Here is a 27220-nt window from a genome sequence, read left to right on the forward strand (position 1 = left end):
GCAGCAGGAAGCATTGGAAGAGAGGCGGTGGGAAGGAGGCTGAGCAGGGAGGGCCCTGCGTTGCCAGCCGCAGCGCTGCCTGTCCTCACGTGGCGTGCAATATGTGGGGAATGGGGGGTAGGAGAGGGAAGGGAGAAGAAGAGCTGCTGGAGCTTAGGCATGGAGGAGGAAAGGTGTTTCCCAGAGCATTTAACTGTTCCCGTCTTCTTCTTTCCCCGTTATATCTGAATCGATAATTAAAATTTTGTGTTAATTAGTAATAAGCTAAGTGAAATTAAAATCAGAGCTGGAACAGCTCTGCCCACCACAGGAAGGGAAAAGCAATGCTTTGTAAGCATGCTTTGTAAGCAGCAGCCTCTCCTGTCTTCAGCTGCGGCTTGGCTGTCCTGGGAGGAGATTTTCAGGAGCTTTGTTCTCATCGTGATACAGAACATCCTGATGGACTGATGCTTTCCCTCTGGTCATTGATTTTTTCATTACTACGTACAGGCAGGGAGAATATCAAAGGCTCAGCTGTATCCTCTCCCAGGCCCTGGGAAGGCCAAAAGGATCTTGGATTCAAACGAAGGGAGTAGAAATTTGGCAGGAGGGAAGAGCTTTGCACTAAATCATACGTTCTTAGTCTTGGCCCCACCTCCAGTGCCATTCAGCTTGGGAAAGAAAATTTAGCAAACAGTCCTAAGTGTAATACGGAGAATCCTGCTGCCAAGCCAGGGAAGGTGCAGCTCTTGTAGGGGCACGTTCTGTGTTTAAGCTTATGGTTGTGAAATTGGTAGTTCCTGGAATCAACACCAGAGTGGGATGTCGTGGCATCCTTGAGATTACCCAAGATCAAGGAAGTATCTTTAGAATCTTCTTCGGGGACAGCTGTTACTCCCACATATGCAGAGGATGAGAAACCTCATGTGTGGTACATAAAGCACCACCCAGGCTTTCTTCTCCAATGATCTTTCTGGGGTTTTGTACAGGAGGGAGAGCACTACATCAGTTTCATCGGCAGGTTCGGTTTATGCTTACGCTGTGTATTAGAAAAACTAATAATGAGGTGTACTGGGAGAGAAAAAAAAACAAACAACGAAGTTATGATTTTAGAGGGTGTTCACACAGCTATTACAGTTATGGAGCCTCTCACGTCGTTTTCATTTTCTGAATCCTGCAAAGAATTCTTGGTAATGTAGAAGTGTTGTCCCTACCAATTTTGGAAACAAGCGTTGAAAAACAAATTGACTACCGAGCCAAGAATTTGCAAAATAAACTTCCTCTCTCTGCCATTTCCAGATTTTTCTTTTGTTTTGTCTTCCTTGTGTATGAACTGTTCCGGACTGGCAGTGTTGTATCACCCATTTCCTTTAGGCTGCACTAGCTCTTTGAAATGGCACCGTGTATGTGGTATTTCCATGAACAGCCTTGGAGAAAACTGGAACATAAAAATTAACCTAAGGATGTCCAGACCAGGCCAGAGCCAAGTCCGTCTGTCCCATCAACCTGTTTGCAAGTACAATCAGTAGCCCGGTGGCTGAGGGAAAGCTGCACGAGGAGGCAATGTGTGTAGGCCGTGCTCATCCTGTGGGCTGGTGCTTGGAGGCTTCCTGAGCTGAGTTTGTCCCTCTCTTGTTTCGTGGCCCTTTGTGGACTTCTCTCACCCTTAACTCAAGAAGGTGCATGTTGAAATCTGGCATCCGTGGCTGCGGATTGTGAAAGATTTAACTTTTGGCCCACTCCTGTTCTGTTGCGTGAGATGCATTTCTGTTCCCCAAGCACCGCTCACTTGAAGGAGAAATAGCAGCTCACCAGGGGTCTGTGTAGGCTCAGGAGACTGACATGAGCCAGTTTTACTTTCATGGTTGGCCCACTAAGGTCAGCCACTGGGACTGTTTTTGCCCAAGTGATTCTGATAAAAAATACTGGCATGTTACAGCCTCAGGGTGTCAGCTGGGTGTTACTTACATAAAGCCTTGCACAAAAAGCCAGGGCATTTTTTTTGTTGGTGTGTGATGCATGGTAGAGCAACTCCATTCACTAAAAGACAGTGCCTGTGGTCTGTGTCCCCCGTAGAAAATAGCCCACGGCGATGTTGTGGCTAGTGGCTGCATGCTGGCAGGCACTGTGTTTGGTGGTGATTATTTCTTTCCTGTGTAGGGTTAATCTGCAGCTATCTGTGTAGTCACTCGGCAGTCATGTGGAATTATATGTCGTATGATGTGGAAGTTGCTTCAAACGGATCATCTTCCAGGCCTATGGAAAGAGCCTCTCCATCTACTCTGTAGCTTTGTCGCTGAGCTGAGTTTCTTGGCAGACAGAAGGAAGATAATAAACAAGTGCTCTCTGCACACCAGGCAGATACAATTTGTCCCGTGCCGTAATAATTGTGCTTAGTAATTCATAGCTGCTGTGTTTTTTAAATGAAGAGTGAAGTTCATAGGAGGTCAGATGGATTTCTACATTGCATTATAGGTTGTAGGAGTAATAATCAGCAAGAAAGTTACGAAAGGCCTCACATTACAAAATATGGATTAAAACAACTCAACTTTTATGCAAATATGGTAATCCTTGCTTTCACAGAAGTTTCTTCAGGCTTGCTCACAATGACAACATTGTTTTCTGTCCTGTTTCTTTTTGTTATGCTGTCAGGAGGTACTGAATAAAACTGGTGGATTCAGAGAGACTTTTACTTGTCGTGTACGTTCTATAAAGAGAAAAGATGTTTAAAATGATGTTAAAATGTATGTTTTTATTTAAATAGTGTCATTATGACTAACTATGACCTTGGAACCTGGAGACTAGGTCCTACTAATGTGTTTGTGTGGTTGCAATTACTTGGTCCTCCATTTGCATGTAGTCCATTTACAAGCCAAAGCTTTGATCTCTCACATTATCCTGACTGACACAGATCAGCCTGTGACCGGGAGCTCATGACGCTTGTCCAGCACTGAGACCTGCTGCAGAGGAGTAGTGGTGAGGTTCCATCTAGAGTGGTGGTGCTCTTGGGACTGTGAGGGGGCCTGCCTGACTGCAGGGGGCTCAGCAGGTTGTCGCGTGGTTTTGCTTTAAGGCTCAGCCTGGTCAGCCACCAGAGGCTGACACACTGGGAATGAGCCAGCAGAACCAACGTCGTCCTGTGATGTGCGCCCACTGGTCCCGGTAGTGTGAGAAAGGTAAAATGAGAACAGGCCCTGTTGTTTTCATCAGTCACTGTCTCCAGGTATGGAGGCTTCCAGACACAGGGCAAGGGAAAAAGGCGATTATTTTAATTTTACAGCTATTTTATGGAGCAGAAGAATGGATAGTTTCCCCAGAGTTTATGGCAGATTCAGGAACTGAACTATTAAGTCCCAGTCCGCTGTCCTAACCGCAGACAGTTTTTCCTATTGTCAATTAGATGAAGTAATTTTAAGTCTTTCAGTGCTGTTTTCGTGGGTACTGGCCCATCTTCACCTGTGAGTATTTTAAGGTCTGGTACCTATGTTAATTAAATAGTGAAGTATTTACTTAAATAGTAGGATAGTACCTGCTTTACTTTATTTGCAGTAATTTAACTCCTGAGAATAAAATCACCTACTGGCTCATCTTTGAATCCTTCTGCAGTCCCCCAAAAGTGAGAAACTGTGTGTTCTTCTGTAGAATATTACTTGAACCAGCAGTTCAAAGTCATGAGCAGGTATGTTTTCTAGAAAACCCAGTAAAATAATTCTTCAAATTCCTGAAATATTGCAACCCTGTGTTAGCTCTGAGTACATTTTCCTATCATTCTTGCTTCTCTCCTTGTGGATCTGGGAGTGTAGTCCTGCTCTGGAGATCAGTCAGCACAGAGATGAATGTGTTAAAAAGAGAGAGCCTCTTCTGCAGTGCAGCTGTGCATGTCTGAACGTTGGCTTCCAGTAGGCATAAAGAATAGGTATCGGATTATTTGCACTGAATTTTCACGTGGTGTCTGGAATTGGATGTGGGGAATTTTACCAAAATACATAACTCTAGAATGCATGAGCTTTGAGTTGTTTCAGTAATTCCTCGTTTTTATAGTTATCGCTGCTAATAATGAATTTGCTGCAACTGATTTTAATGGCTTTCAACGTACTCGTTAGGATTCCAGGATACTTATTGTTTGTATATCATAAAAATACAACGCTGTCTTTCAACAGACAGGTTTTCTTTTTAACAATCCTTTTAAGTACATTTCATGAAGTAACAAAGACATCCATTAAAAGACAGTATTAAATAACTTCTGCCAAGTTTCAGTGAACAAATTTTTATTTAAATTAGGAATGGAAAAGATTTCCTGAACCTAGCATTCATTCTCTCACTGTTCCAGGCAACCTCCTCCTGCTGTTCCATTTGCAAAGTGATCAAAATCCCGTTAAGTTCTTTGTCTTCACTACTGTTATTAAAAACATGCTTCGAAACCTCAGTGTGGTCAGGCTAGAGGCCTTCCTCTAACTTCAACCGAAATTTCATTGCGGCTTGTTTATATCCACTTGTTCTTAACATTGTCATTTTGCTTAAATAAATCTTTTACATCCTCTGTGATACATTTATAGAGACAAATCTTACAGCCTTCTCAGCCTGCTCCTTCTGAGACTGATCGAGCCGAGCTCCTCAGAAGCTGGTCCGTTCCTCTCACCATTCCAATCACCCTGCTCTGCACCAGTTTGAGTCCAGTATCCTTCAATATGAGCAATAAAACCTTTGCTCAGTGCTGGAGGTGAGCTCTTTTTTTCCAAAGCTCTGCAGGATGGCAGTGATTTGTATCTTACAGAAACCTATCTGAAACAGTTCTGAAGTATCTTTGCCTTTTATGATTATTTCAGGGTGATTATCTGTGTGATTTTATGGATTTGCCTTCGACATTTCCAGGTGATGAGTTTCCAGTTTATGGCAGAATTTTTTGCTTTTAGTCCTTTTGTTCATCTTTTTCAGTTTGTTTGGCTTTGTTCAGCTTTTTCAGTTTCATTTCTGTAGCTACGCTTTACAGGTCAGTTAGATCTTCGTATTTGGTATCTCCTCAGTGCAGGTGATTATTCAATAACTGATTTCTTTTAGTTTATCAAACTTGTCCTGAACTTTTATGACAGGCATCTTGCTTATCTGTTTAACTAGAACAAATGTAAATAATGGTCTCTCAACTTGTAATTATTTTCTTAATACAATTCTATTACGGATATCTTTACTCCTTCCAAAATCAACCCTGAGATTACAACTGTTAAAGCAGTTGTTGGTAAAGAGATAACTAGGAACTCACATCCAGAAATCTTCACTCTCCTGCTGTCCCATGTGTTCTACTATCTGTATCTCCTCAATTAAAGTGCTGTTTTCTGCTAGGAATTCTGTTTTTTGAGTCTCAGGTGAAAAACTTCTTTGGTGAAAAGAGGGAAAAATATTTGTTGCAAAGGAAGTTGGTCTGCTGCAGAGCCCATCTTCCCCTAAACAGATTTTGTGCTGTCAGTGGTATTCCTTGCTATCACACTGCTATTGACATTATCAGTGTTCAGTTCTTTCCCATCATTTTCACTTGTATTTTTATTACTCCTAAACACAGTTGTGTTCCCATCCTGATTCCATTTTCTGTTATTCCTTCGAAGTATTGCTTCACATTTTGCACCAGCAATTAAAATTCCTCTTTTCCTTTTCTGGTCCATGGCCTAAGTATTATTAGTACACAAACATTTCACTTGTTTCTCGCTAACCACATCCATTTCCTTCACTGAATTAGGTATAATCCTGTGTTTCCTTTCAATTACTGCTCTCTGCAGTACTGAATCTGTTTTCTTTCTCATTTTTGTTTTCCTTTCACTCACTGATATTCCTCTGCCCATTGTCATACATTAAAGCAGAAGATTTTTCAGGATCATTCTTGATTCCATATTCTGTATGCATTGGGGGCACGCTATTCTTTTTTCTCGATCTAGTCATATGACATTCTGCAGACCTTCTTAACAACAATCTCCCTTCATCTGTAAATGTCTTTTTCCTGTTCCAGTGTTGGTACGTATCTGACTCCTTTCTCTTCCAGATCTGCTGTCCATGGAGACCCTACTTCCCACGTAAACTGCAGTCTCCAGAGCACTGTCAGGCTGTTCCTCAGTGCCCAGTCCCTCAGTGTTTCTTTTCTTTTCCTTTCTTATAATGCTGTTTTCCTCTACTGCTGGCAGGTCTCGTTCTCAGTGTCCTGACCTAGGGGCTTCTTTTTGTTTTCATTTAGTTTGGTTTGCAGATCTGTGCCAAGTCTCTGTCACATTACTGGGCTGTACCAGTACTCTTCCTGCATAAAAAGCATCCGTCGTGTACCCAGTCGAGGATAAGGGGTGTCTCATTTTCAATATCCAGTCACGTTGGTGTCTTTGTAATTATTTGGGCCTGCCCCACCGCTGCCATCGTCACTGTTACTGTTTTCTCATCGTTGCCTTACATCTATAACACCAAAAACAATAAGAAAAACCTTCCTTTTCCAAACTCCTGAACACTGCCCTCTTTTCTGCTCTCCGTCACTGATTCCAAGGCTGCTGGCTCTGTTCCATGCTTACTGGCTTCTTTCTCAAGAAAATACATACCGTAATCACTTGGTGAATTGCTTAATAGCAGGACTTACATCGAGGAACTGCGTGCAGTGTAGTAGAAGTTGATGAATTTAATATAGCTTGTTATTGTATTAAAGAAACGTCTGACTACAATACGTACCAACAAACCGGCGCAGCAGCTTTGCAGGAAAGCCTTTTAATATTGGACTGTATGTATTAGCATAAGTACTTTAAAGTTACAGTTTCAAATAATGTTTTCTTTTCCTGGAAAAAAAAAATCAATAAAAAAAAAGATGCTTCTGTAAATTAACTTTTCCCTAGTTGAAGCACAAACGCCTAACAGCCCAAGGAAATGTATTTCTCTAGTATGGCTGATTCGAATAAGATTAATTCTCATCATAGGTTTGAACCTGAAAAAGATGCAAACAATGTTCAGAATAATTTCTTATCATTCGTGCCAATCATTTACAGCAATTGGGGAATTATTAAATCGCTACTTCAGTAAAGCTTGTTGGTGGAGTCACAGTCAGAGCATTACATGTTCACTCCTTCTCAGGACTGAGGATTTTTTTTCACTACAGAACAGCACAGTTTAAAGCTTATGAAAAATTAGTAGATGATCCTCCCTGTTCAGCAAGACCTGTGTTAAAACTACATTAAAATGCAGAATGTTGATTACTTATTCCAGTCTGATAGCTGAACAGGAGACCAGACTTTCTATTCCATTTGCAGATGTCTCCTGTAGCTGACTAAGAAATTAAGTAAATTTTAATTAAGTTACAGTTGCTATTTGTTGAGCTTTTGCTGTTCCTAGTTTTTTTTCTCAGTTACTCTTACTGTTTTCCAGGAATTCTGGAACTAAGAAATGTTCTACTTAGAATTTGAAAACATAAAGCCTTCAATTCAGGGAGTTTGTTTTTAAGTTTGGAAGACCAGTGAAATAGAGGTTTCTAATTTGTTACTCTATGTGCTATCTTGTAAACATGTTTAATATAATTTAATTGCACTTCATGGAGCAAAGAAGCCCACAAACAGTAATTGCAGATACATTCTTGCAATGTTAAACAAACATCATCCGCCAAGAGAGAGCACTTTAGTAACAAAAAAGGAAGGAAGGGATACATAACTAAATAATGAAGTTTTTAGAAATGCAGAAATTATGTAATAACTTGTTGACCTTCTCCTCTGCACTTGAATTAAACTTATCTGGTTTTTGTTCCTTTTGGCTTCTTTGAAAGTAGTAAATCCCTTCTTTCCTACCATTCTCCTGTTAATTTGTTTTGCATATTAAAGATGCCAAAATTTGAACTTTCCCTTCTTTTATTCTCTTTCTTTTCCAGCTGTTTTCCTCGGAAGCGTTCTATCTTTAGTCCTTCTCTGCCTTTTTTATTTCTCTACTCTCATTCTTCATTTCGCAGGGCCCGGCTCCAGTGATGCTCAGTACCTCAGAGGAAACCACAACAGTCTTTTTCTTAAGCTGGTGGGTCTGGTCCTATTCTTAGTGAGGAATAGAAGAAGACATCAATCCCTTAGTCACCCACACCAGATGCTGAAACTGATTATCAATGCTGCCGCTTTATTTTATTTTAAGTGAAAAAATATGAGAGGAGAGGGAAAGAATCCCTAGGCTAGTAATTGCAAAACACAAGCAGGCACCATATCAGCAGAGTTTCGGCTTGTTTTTAGGAACGGGAATTCACTTGCCCTATTATTGCACGGTGTTTCTCTCAGCTGCCAGACCTCTCCTGTTTTATTTTTAATATCCATCGTAGCTCACCTCGTTCTCTTTTCAGTATAACAATAATCACTCCTGGGAAGAGATGAAATAAGTAGTCTATGAAGTTAAATGCATTCTAAGGTAAACAGGCCGGTTCCCACATGGTGTAAAATGATACAGCTCCGCTAATCCTGGTTGGGATTACAGCAGTTTCTGCTATTTGAGGGAAGTGAATAATGCCTTTGGTGAAAGACCCTGCGCTTAGCTTAACGGAGTTGTCAGCTGAAAACACGAGTAGTCAGCCATTGGACAGTGACACACGCTTTAGTTATCACAGCCCGAGTTTATTTTATGAATAAGTATTACTGCTGCGTGCTTTCCAATGCTCTGTGAGTGAAAGCCGATCTTGAGCAGACAACTGGTAGCAAAGCCAGTTGCCACCACTTACTCATAAGAAATGTTAGTGATTTTTGATGTTTGGTCATCAAGTGAGTTGTTCAACCTGACCCACTTCTCAGGACTCATGCTGGTGCTTTCTTTGCTCTCCATTACTTCACCTCACATGCAACAAACCACTCGCCCAGTAGGCGCCAGTTTGCAGGGCTGGACCCGCCATCTTGGCCTTCTGAACAGAAACGTTCTGTTGTTTCTACCTGTGCTTTGCCTCTTTGCAGGTGGAGAGCTGCACTTCCAGGCTCTGTCTCTCCCATTTTCCCTTCCCCAGTCGGAGGAAGGCTGAGCTCAGGCAGTGCTGCTGGGCCTGGGAATGGGTGTTGTGGTGGGGCTGAGGGCAGGGCTCTGAAGTGGGGAGCGTACCTGTGGCAGCCTCTGCTCCACCACAGCTTCATGGAGGGCTGACCATGGCCTCAGGGCTCAGCAACATCAACAGGCCACTCACATGAGCCTACATCTCACCTCCCTCAAACCAGCTCATTAGTGGCCTGGCAGCTCAGAGATGCCACCTGGTAGAGCAGCACACATCCCTCCTCCTTGTCCTGCTGTTTGTCTTTCATTTTCTTCATTTGCGTTTTCCTGGGTCAAGCTTTTTCTTCTCTTCGGATGTGTTTCCTTACTGATAGCCAGTGTTTGGTTTATGCCAACTGTGGTAAATTAAATTATAGCTTTCTCAGTGCCAAGACTACTGTATTCCTTTCGATAAACATGCTTTTGCTAGACATGTTGGCACTTGTACCCATGGGTGGAGAGCGGCTTAGGTTTACTCTTTAGTACTTGCAGGTGACAGGGTGACATCCATTTCCTCACCTCGTTGCAGCAGGTAATTTGAGCAAAGCTCTGTATTTGCAAGGAATGCTTTCTTCCCAGCCTGCAAATCTTTCCCCACCTAGGAGCAGCAGCAGGCCTCTTAGCACAGACTCACTCACAGTGTTGCTGCCATCTGTATTGTCTGACTGTTCTGCTCTTCACAGCACTTTACTTTTCCCATCAGGATCACTTAAGGACTAAACTTCTAATATTTAAAATTAATTACTTTATGTGGGTGGAAAGAGTTTTTTACATATCACGATCCTGCTGGTCAGAAGTCACTGGCTGCAGAAATACGTAGAAATGACAAGAAAAAATAGAAGATCTCTCTATAAAACATCTCTGCATTTGTGCTGCTAGGAGCAGGTGTTGAAACTAGGTGTGAAAAATGCCCGTGCTGTCTTGGAGTGTAATCATTCAAATGATGTACTGGGAGATAACTGAAAACAAGAAAGGAGAGTGCGTGCCCCGGTGATGAAATGTGTTAAATGTGATGCAGTCTGCACAACACATTTCCAGGTTGGGGCATGCTGGACCCTGGAAGCTGTGCTGCTTCTGAGCACCTTGTACGGGGCTCCGTGCTGGCTGCCATCACCCTGCTGAGCTCACACACTGGCCAGGAAGAGGCAGCGGATTGCCGCCCTATGCAGGCAGTGCCTGTGTTGGCCCCTGCAGGTCTGTCTCTAGCTTGTAAACCCCTCCTCCCACCGGAGCCCTCTTTTTCTTCAACACTTTAATGTGTTCTCCCTTACAGAAATATTGACCACAGAGCTGGATAAGGTAATCCATCCCAAATCTCGTAACACTGACTTGAAGGGTACATGTTTTATTGCTTTCCCTAGAGAGCTCTCTCAATTCTAGCAACTTTTCCCAGTCACGATTCTCTTGATTTCCCTCTCAGAAACCTCAGGCCTTGCATCCTTCCACTCCCTGATCTCCAAACCCTCGTTCCATTCTATCAGATCTCTGGGCTCTGTGTGTGGCCAGGGCCTCTCTCCTCACCCATTCCTGTTTCTGACTGCTCCCAAATGTGTCCAGTCTTCTTCCCCGCATGCACACATGCTGTCACAGTGCAGTGGATCTGTTTGCTCTTTCTTCCCATTGCATTCTGGAATGGACTAACTCTTCTGCTTATGAACATTCTGTACGCGGGTAGGACTCTCCCCAGGCTTCAGGAAGAAGCCAGTACCTAAGTTATCTTAGTGCTTGAAGCAATCTGCAAAAGAAAAATCTGTTTCTTGTCCTCTTAATGAAGAATACACGTTCTTTTTGAAAGAAGCTTTCCGGAGTTTCCTTGCATGTCATAAAAAATGAGCTCTCCTTTTTTCTGCGTAGCTGGAAGGCGGGCCTGAATGGTTGAGGAAAGATGTGGTCACCATCCTACATAATCCTTTCCAGCTCTTTTGAAGGAAGATCTTTGTCTTCACTTTTTCTCTTTCCTGCTGTTGCTGTGCCTACCGCTCAGTGTCTTGGCCGGGCTTGGCTTTGCTCAGCAGCTTTTCCCTCTGAATCTTCCTGCTTTCGCATACCAGCTGCCTACCCTGCCATCCAGACAGCTTTTCACACCATATAATGTTTTGCTGTTCTCCTCTCCCTGCGATGCTGCGTGGTGCCATGCCAGGCTGGGGCACACCTCAGTCTTGCAGGGATGGTATAGAGCGTCAGGAGGGGCCATGCTGTGGCAGGTAGGCCTAAGGGAGCACAGAGGACCAGGGGTCAGTGCAGGGCTAGAGAGCCTTCACAGGCTTGGGGAGAGCTGTTCTGTGGGCCTCCTGCCGCCATCCCCTTGCTGCCTTCCCCGTGATTTTCTGTGCAAGAGCAGCCTCAGCTTGCTGTTCCCCATCCCTCCCTTCCTGCCTCCTCCTCCTCAAACTGGCCAGGGAAGGCAGGAGGAATGTCCCCCAGGAGAGCGGGGAGGGAAAAATGTTGAGGAACTGCTGCTGTGGCTCTCTCCTTCTCATTAGTAAGAGAAGTGTCACAGTGAGCTGCCTGTGACTTGGTGTGTCTGGGACCACTGCCAAAACATCCATTTGGTGTGAGGTTTATTGGTGGAGTGATACAAATAGCAGAGGGGTTTGCAGAAACCAGGAACTACCAGGCTTGGTCAGTGCTTTGTTTTCTGTTTCTGAATTGCTGTTAGGCTTCTAAAGTGACTTGAAGTACTTTTTGTCCACAGTAAATCGGGTCTTTATAATGCTGGCATTAGTAAAGAAATCCTTGAAACTTAGGTGCAGTTATTGAGGTTAGAGAGACTACAGCAGGTGGCTTGAGTGTTCAGAGCATCCCCCATTCCTGGTATTCTTTTCTCCCTGAGGTTTGTTTGCTCGTTTTAATAGAATCTGCATATCAAGGCCAAACCACTGAATCAATCTCTCTTTTTTCCTCTCTGAACTTGGGTTTGCTTTTACGAGAGTAAAAGGGGAACTGGAGGCCCCTTGGGGCTTTGAAGTAAATGGCAGGCTTTGACATCTGCAGAACGTGGGGAATGTGATTGGTATTTTCTTTAGAAAATTTAATGGTGTTTGATAAGGAACCTGAGAGTTAGGAAAGCTGCACTTTTGAATTTGCGTCTTAAACAGTAAAATTCATTTGGGGGCTGTCTTGTATTTTATGTGAAGGAGAGAAAACAAGCAAGGGAAAAACTGATTCCTTCCATGTTTCTTTTATTCATGTAATAATAAAAAAGAGCTCTTTGAGTGTGGTTAGGGCGTATTTGTTCACCAGTCCCATAGGAAGTGGTATTTTCTGTGCAGCACGAAAACACGCAGCTCTCAGGTACTTCTCTCAACGTTATAAGAAAAAAGAAGGCAGCACACATGCACAGAAACCGAAAAGAACTCCCCAAACCAAACTGCAGGCAGAGCGGTGCACCCAGACAGCACCACCACCTATTCTAAAGTCTTCTGTCCCCAGATTTTCATTTTATTTTCCCTCCAGAATACCTAACTCACGACGTGGCCACGTTGCTAAGCTGATTTTCTAGTGAGCAGTAGTGAAATTGGTTTGAACTTTCCCGTCCTTCTTCCCTCGGATCTCTTGACCTTAAGGGACAATTTTGTTAAAGCACAGTGGACATTAAAGATCCCCTGCTGCCCTGTTTCGGCTAAAATGATCCTATAATGAATAAAACTACCCATTATGCTTTTTCTATGGCATACTGTACATGTACTGCCTGTTCTAACTTTACTGTGACTATGGTGAACTTGAGTGGATGTCTCAGCATGATTTGCGTTGCAAGACATATGTGTGTCTATTTGAGAATTACCTTGTTTTCCTGGTAGCAAAACTGCTCTGCCTTTTTGACTCTTAGCTGGCCATATTCAGGAGCCTCACTGTCTTTTTCCAACAGGTTGTGTTTCAGAGTTTCAAATGGAAGTAATTTCTTCTCAGTGTTACGAACATAGATTGAATTAATTGTGAATTGGTGTCTGTGGCATAGAAACTCCAGTGAGTAAATTAGTAGGTGTAACTTAAAGGGCTGCTGGGTGCAGTCTATTAGTATGTTGTGCTTTAATATCTTCAGCAGGAGGGAGAATTAGGGAAAACTCAATAAGGAGTACCGCTGCAGTCGAGAATTTTTAATTTTGGCTTGTTTGGCTGATTGTATTGCTCTAGACCTTGTCCATATGCTGAGCAGGATTTGAGGGGCTCCCTTGTTTGATATTCTGGCCCTTTTTCAATGGAGTACTTAATCACGAGCCTAACTTCAAGCATACGGATGGTCTCACTTATCATAGGTGTTGACAAAGTCATCTTCAAGAGTCCATTTGCTGGCCTTTCTAAATATAGCCTGTTTTATTTTCTGCTAACACAATTTATATTTGACCATTCATCCTGTATTATCTTCCTCTTCCTGTTTTTTTCATCCCAAAAGCACATTAGATTCTTTCAGACTGGAAGAATTTCATTCTTAACAGAGTGAATGAGGCACAGAAAAGAATTGTTTATCGAAAAGATCAAGGGAAGGAAATCTACAGAACGTGGACATTTCAAAGCATTTGGTTTGCAGCTAGGGGCTAATGACTCCTCTGAGTGGCAAAACGATATCCCTAATGAAAACAATTTCAACATACACATTCACAGCACCACAGAATAGTTGAGATTGGCAGGGGACCCAGGACATCATCTGGTCCAACCCCCTGCTGCAAGCAGGGTCAAACAGGGCAGGTAGCACAGGACGACAGCCAGTCAGTTGTCTCCCCATTGGTTTGGGGATGGCATCAAACAACATCCACTGCTCTGCCTCCATTACCCAGCAGTCTTTTCATTGCACAGGACTTTGAGGTTGGTCGTACTACAGACAAAGGCTGCCATGATGGAAGTAAGGCTAAAAGCAGCAGCAATTCCTTTCTCAGCCAGTGAATTTACTAGTTCAAGTCTCTAGATAGGCTGTGAAAGTTGGATGAAGTTTTAAGCCTGAAGATGGCTACTTTTAAGGTGGAAAGAAATGTATTTTAACATAACAAATAATTAATAAAGCTCTTCTTTATTCTTTTTATCCTAGTAGCATATATAAAATCAATACTAAAAATATTCCCCAGTTTTGTATCAAGCAAATGGGCAATCGTGACTGATGAGCTCATTAGGCATTAGAAGCAAGAAGGCTGCATAACACTGCCCTATTATGGCTTTTCAAATGTGACTAAATTCTTTTGTACTGGAAGCTAAATCACTGTGAAATCTGGGGTTTGGAATTTTGTGTACTGTTGCGATTCATGTTAGGGCCTTTTTTTCCTCTTGTTTAACTTTCTAACTTCTGGGCTAGTTAATCATTTATAAGTATTCAATACTATACTAGATTTACAGGGAGTAACTTTGGCTCCCTGCCTGCATAAGTAGTGCTTTTTCTTTTTTTATAAAAGTTTTAATGTGCTGCAAGTCTGTGGCCACTGTTGAGTCATGCTGCATAACTAGGCCAAGTAGGGATATCTTGCCTATTTCTGTCTTTATGAGGATATTTCTAACATTCTGCTCTAATTAACAGTGTGAAGAAATGAGGAAAAACAAGATTTTATTTTTTTTTACATGACCTTCAATTACTTAAGGAGGGAGTTAAACTTAACAGTTTGAGTTCTCCTGTTAAAATGAAACTATAGCGGTGGGTCATCTGTACTGTGTAGGTACTTTACTTTCATGGGGAGAAAATAGTTGATGCTAAAATAGTGGGTTACTAAAAGGTCACTTTAACAGGAGCAGAAGGCATATCAGGAATCAGTGGCTGGAAGCTGAGGCCAGAAAATTGCAAATGAGAAGCAGGGTTCATATTTTTAATAAGTGAAGTGGCTAACCTTTGGAGGAAATTGCTGGCTGGCAAATTAAATATTTCTCCATATCTGCAAGAGAAGACTAGAGGATATTCTTAAAGATGAAGTGCGGTCAGACATAAGTTTGTCCTGTATTCAAGCAGTTACTGAACTTAGTGCATGAGCAACAGTCTGACATAAAATAGCTTGCGGTAATGCAAAAGGTTAGACTGGACGGGGTGGGTTAGCATCTAACTCTAGATCACATGTGGCCCTCATCCACCCTCTGTTACACTCCATTGTGAGACAAGGCAAAAGGTAGCATAACTCTGGGGAAGCTGGTGGCTGATAGGCCCTTGTGCCAAGGCACACATTTGTCCAGCTTTGCATCTGCTTAGATGAGAAGAATTCCATGGATGCCATTTTAAAACCGAGACTGACTTTCTGCCCTGCAGTTCACATGGCAGTGTGTCAAGTAGCTCACAAGTAGCTCTTCTGTGAACCTCCTAACTTCTGGTGAAGTCAGTCAGACTTTTCTAGAAGAGATGCAAGGAAATGATGGGCAAGGAGCAAACACGCTGTACCTCACAACATCCATGTGCACAGTGGAGAAAACGTGTGGCTAATTGACAACTGCTTAGCGCTGTGGCAAGGTACCCTGTGATCCTTGGATGGAAGGTGCAACAAATACAACATGGTTTCTTTTCTTGTGATCACAGGGATGTGTAAGGCCTTAAAGACGAGTCAGCTGTGAATTAATAATGTGTTGAGCAATTAGGAAACCCATATAATTCAGTGAAATTATTTCCTGATGGCAACACAAAGTACGTTGCGACACCTGTAGAAAGGCTATAGTTCTGTCACTGCTTTTGGTCCTCTCACTGAAACCAATGAGAGTGTCTGACATCTGGCTGAATCGTTTCCATGGTCCCATGAATTAGAAGAACAGATTGTTGTGCCTGCGACTTACAAACACATGTCTGTGCATCGGGATTCAGCTTCCTGTCGGCTCTACTGGTCTTCTCTGGAAATCCCTGGCAAGAATTGCCAAGCAGATTAGCTGCTTTTATCTGGCCCTCCTATAGAAACTCCAACTATGAGAAAGGTTGCTTATGCAAATAACCAGCCTAAAAATAAGAACAGCATTTATAATGCATTTCAGCAATCAGTAGATTACGGTTCCTGGGGACTTGTTTTAAGAACGTGGGAATAGCTCTGATTCTTCTGCAGAGGACTGAGAGATGGTAGAAAGTAATACGTTGTTGGGAAATCAGCATTTGTGGTAAGATGATTTTGGACTGTGAAATATTGCTTTAATTGTATTTTTGCTGTTATTTTTATGCTAGGCATTTTATTATGAGCTAAGAGAATAGCCAAGGACCATAATGTAAATGCAAAGTGCCATCTTCATTCTACAGATGGTTCTGCTCTGTCATACTTTACATAAATTACCATAGCGCAGAATAACTCATCTGATACCTGAAGTTGTTAGCTAGAGTAAGGAGAAACATGCTTCGTTACTAAAATCAGAGCTATCCTTAAAATGTGCAACTCCACTAGCAGTCTGAGATCTCGCTCATGTTCATATTTTGATGATCTTGCTCTGCTGAGATAAAGAGGAAGCTCCAAAATACATGGCCTTTTAAAAATCATATAAATCAAACCATCAGACTTGCTTTCTTTTTGCATTTACCTCACTTTTAGTATATTTACCCTGCTTGTAGGTCTTGAATATAATCAGTGTCACAATGACCGTACAAATCTCTTATCAAAACTTTTTATCTCCATGTCGCCTCCCTTACCCAAGTACTCTCAGCATCCTTCATCGCATCGTCTTTCCCACCTTCTTGATGCAGCCCAAACTGCCCTGTCAGCTTTCTCCACATTCCATTGCCTCTTACCAAATTTGAAGAAAGCAATTCCTTCTTTTGAGTTACAGAAAAAAAATGATTTGCCTTTTAGGCCAGCCAGCTGAGATCTTAATCTGCCGGGCCTCTCAGAAATCCCAACCTTTATTTATACCGGTGCAGTTATTTAGCTAATAAACAACCCACCGTGGCCCACAGTGCATAACAGAATGATATCTGTCACCAAGCTGGTATGTACTGAACTCAGTGCTTGAAGTACTGGCGAGGTTTTGTAGGCAAAAAGAAAAGGAGAATTTTCGAGAAGGAGTTGAAAGATGATTTTCTGAAGCAAACTGCATATTTTCTCTCAAGTTTAGCCAGCTGCTTTGGGAGTGAATGCTATTAGAAGATGCTGACATAACCTGTTAATATTAATAGAGCAATTCCTAGAATTTCTGAAAGCATTCTTATGATTACTCCCAGGCATTCAGATGATTTGGACTTGGTTCTCTGAATTGATTCATTTCTTTTTTTGTACCATAGCATCTAATGTCACGATACCCTGTTTGAGGTATGTAGCACCAGCCTGAAGTACCATGAAGTCTCATACAAAATGGTAGGATCTTTCTGCTGGAGATTAGGGTCGAACTCTGAAGCCATTGATGGGATTTATTTTTAGTTTTGGTGGTGGGAGGCTCTGTTTTTAAGCATTTCTCTTTATTTGAAAGGCCAATAAGAGTTAGGTACTGACTCGGAAAAGGAGCCTACCTCGCACAGTGTTGCTCTCTGTAAGAGGCTGGTAGGAGGCACTGATGATGTAGAGGACATATGTGTGTCCAAAGCAGCATTTGGATCACTGTGTTTTGGAGACTATTTATCCTCTGAATTTGTCTAATCTGTTTTCAACCTTATTTTAGCTTAACTTCCAGAACATCCTGTGTCTATGAGTTTGGCAAACTGTAGGGTGAGGAAAAAAAGCTAATTGTTTCCTTACTGTTTTTTATGTGCAAGCCACCTGTTAACCTGGTAAGCACCTGTGCTCACGGGTGGCTTGCATCTGTCTTTCTGTTCCTTTGTATTCAGTGAGTGTTGCTGACATGGTGATAGGTACTAAATATAAAAATATGATTACCAAATGGGAAGTATGAGGACAAATAATCTTTTCAAGAAGATTATGTATTCTGTGCACAGATGGTGGCTTTTTAGTGCCCACAGACTCACTTAGTCCAAGTAAGATAAGCACATACTTTTTATGATCTTTTGAAAGACTGTAAGCCACAAAGTAGTTTGTGATACTGCTGTTGTGAAAGCACTCATTTTTGCATAGGTGATGCCGTCTCTTCCTCTGTGGTGGTTTGAGATTGGGATGGACTCTGACGAGGGTTAATGGGTTGTGCTCAGCCTGGACCTCTGGCAAGCATAGCACAGGATCTGTCATAGCGTATGACCTGATTAATAGCCAGGAGCTGTTGGGGGGGTAGGAGGCCAGGTGAACTTTGACCAGGTTTACAGATGGCATCATAGTGGGAGAACCAGTCAGTATGTAGAGCACAAGGCTGCCATTCAGAGGTGCCTAGACAGGCTGGAGACATGTGTCAGTGATAACCTTATGAAATGCAGTGGGGACAAATGCAAAGTCCTGCATGTGGGAAGAAAGATTCCTGGCAGCACTACAGGCTGGGGACTGCTTGGCTGGGGAGCAGCTGTGCTGGAAGGACTGTGACACACAGCAAGCAGAACGTGAGCCTGCAGTACGCCCCAGCAGCAAAGGGGGCAACAGTAGGCTGGGCTCTATCAAGCAAAGCAGGGCCTATGGATGGAAGAAGAATATTTTCTGCCTGAGCTGTCACTGGATCACACCTGGATACTGCAGCTGGTTTTGTCCCCTTGAGTGCAGGAGGGACGTTGATAAACTGGAATGAATTCACTGTAGGCCCACCACAATGATAGGGCTGGAGCGCCTTCCTTGAGAGTGCAAAAATCCTATATGTTTCTGGAATGATTTGGGGAGCCTCGCTGAACGTATGGTTTCCAGACATGGTGCTTAGAAGACATCACATCCCAAGAAAGCTTTGGAACTTTTGCCTGTAACTATGATACTGTATTCACACTTTTCTCAATAGTCTGCAGTGGAGAACCTGACGGACGTGATCTCTGTGACACTTGACATGAAAAACAAGTATATTCCCCTTCATCGTTTCTCTTGAGAACATGAGAGCTCTTGAACTCCTGAAATGATGCGATCTGTATTGAGATCTCCGTTAGCACTTCACTTTCAGGAGGTGAAGATAAACTTGTGAATTTGAAGAGCAGGCAATTCTTGAGAAGTTGATACCGATTGATCTCTTTGCAGACAAAAGTGTTTTAATTGCAGGAGCAGGAATTCAAGGATGCAGAATCACAGAATTGTAGGGATTGGAAGGGACTTCTGAAGATGATCGAGTCCAACCCCTTTGCTAAAGCACATTCTCTACAGTACGTTGCACAGGAGAGTGTCCAGGTGGATTCTGAATATCTCCAGAGATGGAGATTCCACAGCCTCTCTGGGCAGCCTGTTCCAGTGTTCTGTCACCCTCCCAGTCAAGAAATTCTTCCACATGTTTGTATGGAGCTTCCTGTGTTGCAGTTGGTGCCCGTTGCCCCTTGTCCTGTCACTGGGCACCACTGAAAGGAGCCCAGCCCCATCCATTTGACTTCCACACTTAAGATACGTATAAAACTGGTAAAACCCCCTTGCAGTCTCCTCGAGGCAGAACCATCACAGGTCTCTCAGGCTTTTATCATAAGGGAGATACTCCAGGCCCCCCATCATCTTTGTAGCCCTCTGCCAAACTCTGTAGAAGTTCCCTCTCTTTCTTCAGCTGAGGAGCCCAGAACTTGATACAGTACTCCCAGTGTGGCCTCACCGGGGACCTGCTGGCCATGCTCTTTTTCATGCACCCCAGGATACCACTGGCCTCTTTGGCTAAGAGGGCATGCTGCTGGCTCATGACCAACCTGTTGACCCCTAAGACCTTCTCTGCAGAGCTACTTCCCAGCAGGTCAGCCCCTAACTTGTACTGATGCATGCAGTTATTCCTTCCCAGGTACAGGACTCTACATTTGCCCTTGTTGAGCCTCATAGGGTTTCTTTCCACTCATCTCTCCAGCCTGTCCCCATCCTGCTGAATGACAGCACAGCCTTCTGGTGTGCCAACCACTCCTCCCAGCCTTGTGTCATCAACAAACTTGCCGAGAGCACATTCTGTACCTTCATCCGTGTTGCTGATGAAGATGTTGAACAAGATTGGACCCAGTACCTACCCTTGGGGAACACTGCTAGCTATAGGCCTCCAGGTGTACTCTGCACCACTGATGGCAGCACTCTGAGTTTCTGCCAGTCAGGTCTCAGTCCACCTCACCATCCACTCATCTATCCCACACTTTCTAAGCTTGCCTATGAGGATGTTATGGAAGACACTGATCACTGTCTTACTGCATGTGGTCTCCTTTCTCAACCAGGAACTGGTTTCAACAAGATTTCTAAAGGCTGAAGAAAGAAAGCCATGATCACTTTCAGAGATCCAAACTAGCCAGGACAGAGCTGGCAATATCCTCTCTCTATTGAGACGTCAGCAGCTGGCACTTGCTTCACAGCGTAAATACATGTCAAAGAGCGTAAGCAGCTCCACATTCTTTCCAGCAAACATGCTGGTTACACACATGATCAGTGTTGCCGGTCCAGCTGAGGGAGGCCTTCACAAAGCTATGGCCAGATACATCACTCAAACCAGAGCTGGGTGTGGGGCAGGGAGCTGTCACAGGCTGGGCCTGCAGTAGGGATGCCCTTCCCTGGCACAGCACATTGCCAGCTGAAGTGTTCGGGGGAGATCCATAATTTAGTATTCAAGATGTCCTCTGGGGCTGCAGATCTCAGAACAGAACAGTCAGCTCTGTTAATGTCCACCTCTGTTGTACAGGTGTTCTCAACCTCCCCTCACTGCTGGTGCTCTGGTTTCCTATGGCCTTGCTAGAGAATTACCCATCAATGAGGAATGTGCCCTGCCCACAACATCTTGAAACCCACCAGTCCATTTTTTGCTCTTTTTTTTCCCCAGAATGCTGATTAGTTTGTACAATTACGAACTATTTCATATACAGTGTCACTGAATTAACTTGTTTCTCAGCTATTACTTTCTGCATTTGCTTACGCTGCTCTGTTCTCTTAAATCCAGATCTTATCCTGCATAGTTGCTCTTACCAGTGACTTAATGACTACATCAAAGAGTACAGCTGAGTTCTCAGCACCTAAGTAGTCAATGGGAGTGAGAAGGAAAGACATTGCCAGAAATTCCCCCCAAGCCTATACCTTGTAAATGGAATTATTTTTATCTATAAGTCGCCAACGCATAAAATGCACAGAATTATAATGTATTTTTGATGAGGCACTTTTCTGAGCAAATTACACTTTAAAAACTCAAAATTTTAATAGCTATGTATTTTTGCTAAAAGCCAGCAAGTACAGACAGAGGTATTTTTAGAATGGAATAGAAAGAGACAGATCATTATTGGTTATTCAGAGAAAGTAAGGGAACTAATAAACCTCTGCTCTATATGGAGAGAGACCTCATGAGAATATTTGGGTTGCTACAAGAATTATTAATAATTAAGCAGGCAAAATTGTCCTCATTGTTTAACTCCTCGTGACTGGTTATGGTAACATCCTTGAATTATGCTGCCATAAATAGATCTTTTCAGCAATGACACTGCATCAGTGAAGTGAATATTGAATAGGTGAGGTGACATCACTTAGGTTTTATTGAAGACTTCAAACAAAGGCAAGGAGCTCTTAAGAGATACATGGCTTCCTTGCAGCAAGTATCTTCATCTTCATTATACAAGCACTGTGCTGTGCAATGGATTTCCAGATTTCCAGTGTTGTTTTTTTTTTCTTCTTATTTTATTCTCCAGCTGAGGAAGGATAGTATGTAATTTAATATGATGAAGGTTATTGCAGAGGTAATTGTTGCATGGGTAATATTAAAGGAGCACTTTGCAGCTGATGAGCACTTCACTTCCCATCTCAGAGCTAAAAAAAAACTCAACTCCCCCTCCTCAAACCTCTGAGAAATGGCATCATTTGGATCTCTTTAAAAGAAAGCATTAGAGCATTCTTGAGGATGTGGAATATTTATCATTTCTCCTCGCCTGTAGTTTGCCAGCATAACCAATTAAGAAAAATAAGACAAAGTCACCAAGTGCTGCGATTGCAGATCCTCCACTGCTGGCACTGTGAATGCTTGTTGAAGTTTAGGAATAAATGAGGATATATTTTCAAACATTTTTGCCCGATGGAAACACTTATATGCCATAATTAAAATTCGTCTTGCGTCATTAGTTTTCATAATCCTACTTGCGTGCTTGCTGTCGTGTACATCCCGTTGTGGGAGTATGGTCCTATCTGGGATTAATAATCAGAGCCTGGCTGTGCCCTGCTCTCCAGTTTGGACTCAGGCGTGTTATGTTCATATGCATACTGCTTGACTTGCAAGGCAGCTGTCTGGCTGTGACGAAGATGTGGATAAGAGAGAACAGCTTCTAGATTCTTGGCAAGCCTTCTGGATTTTCAGCAAACCTGCAAGACCAATTTGATTAGTGCACCAAGCCTTGAAGGTGATCAAAGGACATCACCCATCAGCAAAAGGTGACAGAACTGCCGTGGTGCTCGTATATGTTTTCATATAGCTTTAATAAGCGGAACATTGCTGCTGCCTGCTTACAGAGCCAGATCATGAACTCCTTATCTTGTAAATCTGTACTGAGCTTGTGGGATGAACAGAAAACCCACAATATTTTCTGTAGGAAGAGATGCCTACATTCAAACAACGACCAAATCTCAAATTAATTAGATTTTAGAACTTTAAGGGGAGCTTAGGTTATCCGAATGTAAAAGATGGCAGTACTTCTCTTTACATTTAGCCATATGCTTTTCTATTTAAGTTACCAGCTTTCAGCTGCCACTTTATAATTCAGATGCGGCAGAATTTTAGCAATAGACAAAATTATTCTTAAACACAGCTTGTTTGTAGAGCTGTTTGGGACACATCAAGGACTTGTGTAAATGTTTTCTCTGAAGGCACATTATTCAGGTCAAATACGTAATATGCTGCTGGTGTCTTAAATTTAGGAATTTTCCTACACTTCAGTACTGTCTCTCTCTCTCAGTGTATCAGGTTTACAAATGCCACCGATAGCCAACTGGCTTTTCTTTTAAGAAGGCGCAGAATCCTTGAACAAATTAACAAGCTGCGAGGGCTTCCAAAGGGAAATTGCCTAGACTGGAGTTTGTCTGAGGAGAGTTTGTCATCAAGAGGAATTCTCTGCCATCTAAGAAATCTTTCACCAGCAGTAGACATCCCTTGCATAGAAATCACTGCCAAGCACTTATGGAAATATTTGAACTGGAAATGACTGGCTAATTGATTGACTGGGCTTTTTCTACCACAGCCTTTTTTTCTCTCTCTCTTTTTTTTTTCCCCTTTTTCAATCAGGCAGTTTAGAAACCAAAGACATTCCTGGCCACGACTGCTGACTCAATTGACTCAATTTTCCCATTTCCTCCCTGGCTTCCGCTGGGATCGCTGTGACAGGAAGTTTCGTGGTGCTCTGTGTGAGACTCATCTCCTTCTGCAGCTCAGGCCCAGAGGTTTTCTGGTCACTGCAAACCCTTCAGAAATCTCAGGTCTGAAGGGAAAGTTTGCCCTGTAAGACTTCAGAACTGACTTTATTATCATCCTAAAACTGTGCAGCTTGGCGAGGGTCGTGTGGCGGGTCAGGATCCTCTCCAGACGAGAGGGAAGGCTCCCAGCAGCTAGGCAGGAGGCCAGAAGGCCACGTGTGCTCCCTGTGCCAGCCAGCAGCCTGAACAGCTTCACTAGCGGGGAGGGGAGTGTAGAGCGCCTCTGGGAACCTAGAGCTGTGGCTTCAAACCATTCAGACCCAGGGATACTGGACAAAGTGGGTCAGCAGCAGCACTGGTGCTCAGGTGTTAGTGGAGAGGACTGTAGCGTTGTTCACCTGTGAAATTAAGGGTTTGTCCAGCTTTGGAAAAAGATTCTGGGCTGAGAACACTGACCAGAGACTGCTGGTAACCCTCTGCTAGGTGCTCCAGGTCTCCAGAGGAGCATGGCTTGGCATCCCTCATCTCTGTAAGCAGTTTCTTGCTCAGTCTGCCAGCCATTGTGGATCATGTTCTCTAAAGCCCAACTCACCCCATGCATGGCACTGAGGGAGTCTCGGCATTCAGGAAGGCATGTAAAGCCCCATCAAAATCCAGTCTTTGAAATCCTTCAGGTCTACACTTCCCACTTTCCCTTTGTTCAGGTCTCTGCGGAGCCCTTAGCTGCTGGGAGCAGTTCTCTCTTTCCATTTTAAGCACAGAGCACAATACCTTTCATCAACATCTTTTTCCTGGAGCACTGTTTACGTGTGCCTGTTCCTTTCAAGAGGTACAGACCTTGCTCCTTTCAGAAGTCTGAAGTGGTCAGCTTGCAGCATTTGAACAAGTTTCCCTCTCCAGGTGAATTCCAAAATAGAGAACATGTCTTTTCTCCATTTTTCTCCTTTGCTGCTGTTCTGTCAGGATAGACAGGAGTTCCCCTCCCAGCCTCTGAGGGAGTTTCCCTTGAGCCTCGTTTCCTCCAGAGAGACTGACGTCTCAGGCTTTGTCAGCATCCTCCAAAAACGCACCTCCCAAATCTATTCTCCCAAGTCGAACATTTCTTACTTCGTTGCTTCAAGTTGCTTCATTCTCCTGTAAGATCACTTCTTTCCCTCAGTGGTGCTTGACAAAAGGTTTGGAATTGCCCTTTCTTTGATGAAGGCTTTTGCTTGCTTGGGCCTCAAGTGCTTTGTCTTCCAGGCAATTTAATGCTTAACCCTCTGGTTCCCTGTTGAATGCTGCATGCCTTGTTCTCAAAGAGCAGCTGAAGGAGGGAGAAAAAATTGCCGTATGAGCGTTTTGCAGTACTATCAGTTTGCGAGGCATTGAGGGGGATTGTGGCTAAGCCTGTCTATGAGAATCTGACAGAGGCGGTGTCACTGCTTTCCATTGCCACGATGCTCTCTCTTCCCTCAGCTCCTTAAACTTTGAGGCCCCATGCAATAACGGAGCCTGCATCGGCATCAGGATGCGAAGTCTGAGTGTTATCAAACATTAAAAAGGTTAATTTCCTTCAGTTCAAAGGAACATCTAGAAGAAAACTTGAGTATTGCAATGTGTGAACCAGGCTGTTAGCTGGGGTATGGAGCCGCTAAGACTTAACCTTATGGTTATAAATTACTACCAAGGCAGCTGCCAGATGCCGTTTTTCTGATCTTGGTGACAGTCATTGTGAGAGAGCTTTGCTGAACTCCTGTCTGCAAGGAGGCAGCTTGGAAGTGCTGGGACAAAGGGCTGAGGACAGACCACTGTATTTTAGATGTGGTGGAATAGTCGGTACTGTTTTGTAGAGCTGACTTGTAGGACTAAGTTGATGTGTTAAAACTACAAGTACCTTGCAGCTTTTTGATATAATGTGATTTTTAAATCAATACTGCCAGACCACAAATGAAATATTTTAACCTAAGTTTACGTACAAGTAGTCATACCAGCCTGGAACTCGAAGTCTGCAAGGACTTTAGCAGTTGGATGTATAGCTCTCTGTTGGACTTCCCATGCATAGATCGCAGTATTTACTGACAGTCAGTGTTGGTACCGGAGCCCAAATTTGTTTGTTTTGTGTTTTTTTCAATCACGGAATTTGTATTTCATGGTCGCAAAAGGTGGAGAGAGACCGGTCACTTTCACTTTCCTTTTTGAGGGCTATTTTTAATGCTTTTCATTTTCTGGCTTCCCTCCATTTGACCTGTGTTGTAATGTTTGGATTAGAGATGCTGCTGGGGAAACATTAAATCCAAACAAACTCCCTTCCACCTTGTTTTCATGAAATCTTTCTTGGAGAGCCACTAATGCTCTCTTTTTTTTTTTTCCATTACATTCTCTGCTAAACACAGACACGCACTAGAGGTCTCACGATTAGTAATTTCCCAAAGCTAAAGCAGCTTTAAATGCTTTTTTTGCATGTTCTATATTGGAGAGAAATTAGAAACACCATGGTACTTGCTTGTTTGTTTTATTTTGCTTTTCTTTTCATTGTTTTTCCTGAGGGTGAGCTGGAAGAAGTGAGGAATTAGAAGCCCTGGAAGCACTTGGCACTGAAATGAAAATAAACTTTTCCCCTTAGTAGCACGTCTGGCACTGAAGAGTGTTGAGTCGTTACCTGGTTGGTCCCTTATACTGTGATGTATGGAAACTTTCCGTAGTGACAGTGCCTTCGATCACACCTCAGGATGTCTGAGCTCACTCATTTGCAGCGTGCTCACGTGTTGCGTCTTCCTGAGGCCGTGTAGGCCATGCAGATGCAATGCAGGCAAGCTCTGGGAACGTTTTGAAGAGATCTTCCTTTTTTACAGCGAATGTGGCAGAAGCATAATGAAGTATTCACAGCTCGCCATTAAGAATTTAATAAACGGCTCCTCCTTGGCTGATTCTCCAGTAGGTGTGACACTGCAAAGAAAGAAGCGAAGGCCAGAAACGGAGAACAGCAGCCCAAGCGATTGGGATAGAATCGTTGGAGGGTTTGCTGTGGCTGCGTTCTGCCTGAGCCTTCTCCAAAGCCAAGCTTCCTGAGAAGTGGCAGTATTTCTCTATCTTGCTTTACCCGTGCTTTATTATTTCATATCAAGTCTCGTAAAATCAGCAACTTGAAATGCAATAAAATCTGCATGCTTTGTTTATGTCCAACACAACTATATATCTTCCTCCCTACGCCCTGCACCTGGGATAACACGAGGAGGGGTCTCCTCCTCATGTCTTCACAGAGTGCCTTTGTTCCGGAATTTTTAAATCAAATAATTTACTTTGTATCCTGTTGTTGGGTAAAATATGTATTTCATATGCAGCTTTGGTAACTCAAGTATCTTATGAGACTTACATTCTTCCTGCTGCTGTAGTGTATTTTTTCAAATGTATCTGGTTTGAGTTGATGAATCTGAGAACCATAATCTGTATTTTTATTATGAGCTTCTTGGCACTGATGTGTAATAAATTCGCTTCATTACCCCATCCAGAAGAAATACTGCTAAGTTGAGGGCCATGAATGTTTCATATCAATATCCTGTCTTTAATAAAGCCTGGTCACTGCTGCAAAAAATGTGTCTGCTTTATGTTTTGGGATATTCAGGAAGAAAAGTATGGAAAAGTGAAATGTTTTAGTGTGGGACTTCCTTCCTTTTCACTGCTGCTGTCTCCTTTGTCTTTCTGGTAGATATTGATGCTCCGTGCTCACTGGTCCAAGCTGTGCTGAATTCAGGAGCAGGAGCTGAGTCAGTGCATCTGTACTTCTGGTAGCTCACTTTCCAAAATGCTCTGACAGAGAGCGTTTTAAAGCTTGTCAAGGGAAGAGGAGGTGGTTATTGGTACTGGAGCCATCTGCCCTCTGAATCTAAATCACTTGAATATAAGGCACTGCCCTGCATTAAACAAGTTCTAGCCTAAACTCAGTCCTGGTGCAAAAATCTCCATTTTAACAAGGAGGAGTTGGACCGACTATTCTCTAT

General features: G+C 43.1%; 1 protein-coding gene across 8 annotated transcripts in view; it reads left to right on the forward strand.

Annotated features, from left to right (window-relative positions):
* The window catches only part of CRADD (CASP2 and RIPK1 domain containing adaptor with death domain), a 77935-nt gene that overhangs the window by 29278 nt on the left and 21437 nt on the right, over nt 1-27220 (forward strand). The window lies entirely within an intron of this gene.

Source organism: Gallus gallus, chromosome 1 (assembly GCF_016699485.2).
Source record: "Gallus gallus isolate bGalGal1 chromosome 1, bGalGal1.mat.broiler.GRCg7b, whole genome shotgun sequence".
Classification (NCBI taxonomy): Eukaryota; Metazoa; Chordata; class Aves; order Galliformes; family Phasianidae; genus Gallus; species Gallus gallus.